Source organism: Lycium ferocissimum, chromosome 8, assembly GCF_029784015.1.
Source record: "Lycium ferocissimum isolate CSIRO_LF1 chromosome 8, AGI_CSIRO_Lferr_CH_V1, whole genome shotgun sequence".
Classification (NCBI taxonomy): Eukaryota; Viridiplantae; Streptophyta; class Magnoliopsida; order Solanales; family Solanaceae; genus Lycium; species Lycium ferocissimum.
The window spans coordinates 15618992-15620967 of NC_081349.1; the positions used below are offsets into that span (position 1 = coordinate 15618992).

The window sequence follows — 1976 nt, forward strand, 5'->3', positions numbered from 1 at the left end:
TTGTATTATTTCATTGAGTAGTATTTATATCAATAATGACGTTATTATTTTGTTCAATATTCATTTAAATGCCAACAACGATAAGTTTCAAGAACTAATTCATCAATCTATATATATAATATAAAGCTAGGCATAGACAAGGTGATGTGGCACCTCTCTATGGCTAGCATTCACATTTATCTTTTTTCTCCTTTCTTTGACATTTTTTCCCATTTATGTGACATATTAAAATACACAAAAGTCACTCCTTTAACTCTCTTAAAGAGCTAGAAGACTATGTTATCTCTTCCCTTTCCCTATACTTAATATATTAATAATTTTTAATATGCATTAATGTTGCACGACTAGAAAAATTTGCTAGCAGAAAACTCATGTCAATTATCACTTATCCCTTCCCCTTCCCCATAATTACCATTTATCAATAGTAGGTATTAACGTTGCACTTCTCCAACTGCTAGCACTCAATAAAATGGTGAAGGTTAAGACACAAATGCTCCTAGCTCCAACAGCATTCCCACTAAATTTGAAGATATGTCGGTAGACTTGAAGGAATAATCTATTTTGACCCCTATTGCAAATTGTGCTTTTCTAAGAGGAATGAAGATGATTGACCAGGTAGTATTATCTCTTGTGATAAGGTTGTGCTATGTTAAAACTGAAAAGTCATTTCTTTTGATTCATGCCAACAGTTTACTTCTTTATTTTGCAATTCATTATTACCCACGTACGTAATACTCCCAAGATCATAAGTTTTTTGCTTGTACTTTCTTTTTGTTTTCATCTTCTTGTGGGTTATTGCTTAATTTGCATAGGAATTGCAGGATCATTTTGGTGAAGAAGCTCAAACTAACAATTGTCTCCGGGCTCTTTCTAAATTTTTGGGTAAGCTTTACTTTTATTTGTTATTGAAAATTTAGATTAACTTTTGGATAAAGGCTTTTGAGGTATTGTGCATTTACTGGTAGGGATCAAACATACACCTCTTATTAATTTCATCTACGTAAGTTATATATGTGAAGAGAATAACCTTGTGGATCCATTTAACTACTGTTTTTTGCGGCAGAAGTCGTACTTGTAAAGGAAAGGGGATAAGATCACAGAGTAATATTACCAGTGTAGCAACCATGACAATTCATCATCAATCTCAAGCTTAAAGGCTTCTACGGTTGTGTGCTTAGAGGAGAAAATACCCACAGAGATCAAGGTTTATAGATTATGCGCAGAACGTTTTTGCTATCTCTATTTCCGAGATAAGGTCTTTTTGGTCTACAATTAAGTGTACTTAAGTACTTACAAAACTTAAGATTTTGTTGGGCGTTTTACTGAGTACTTGGTCTATTGTTTCAATTTATATGTCTTGCTTTAATTTTTAATCTGTTTCAAAAATCATATCACTTCTTGTAGACATATTTAATTTATAATTACAAGATTAAAAAATCTTCCTTACTTTTTCTGAGTTTTATGTCTAATCGAACTAATAAACACATAATAAAATGGAGGAAGTAATTATTAATTTTGGAGGTCACTTAATCAACATTCCTTCGTAACTCAGAATACTTTTTATAGGTGCACAGAAGAAGAAACAATATAAAGATCATGCCACAGAACAACCAATGCTAGAAAGAACTATAACAGTGAAATATGAACAGAGATATGATAGTATATATTTTGTACGAGAAAAAAGGTAGTTTATATATGTTGTTTGCAACAAAGTTTTAGATTTATTTTTGCTGTGATAAAAATCTTAGAAAACCGGGATAGAGATATCCAAAAGAAAAAGACAAAGAAAAGGAGACGGATTTTATAATAAAAAAATGAGTTATTTTCTATTTAAACCTGCAATGTTTCTCATAATTTTTTTTTTATATAGAACGTTAAAAGAATTATGAAAAATGATAATATCCTAAAAGATGTTTGGTTATTAAAGATTATATATATATATTGGTAGGGATCAAACATACACCTTTTATTAATTT

At 30.4% G+C, this 1976-nt stretch overlaps 1 long non-coding RNA gene across 1 annotated transcript; it reads left to right on the forward strand.

The window, feature by feature from the left end:
- Window positions 1-254: 254 nt before the first annotated feature.
- LOC132066649 (uncharacterized) lies at window positions 255-1367 on the forward strand. Its single transcript, XR_009416897.1, has 3 exons — window positions 255-615; window positions 822-882; window positions 1064-1367. It is a non-coding gene; the product is annotated as an uncharacterized LOC132066649 (long non-coding RNA).
- The last annotated feature ends 609 nt before the right edge of the window (window positions 1368-1976 follow it).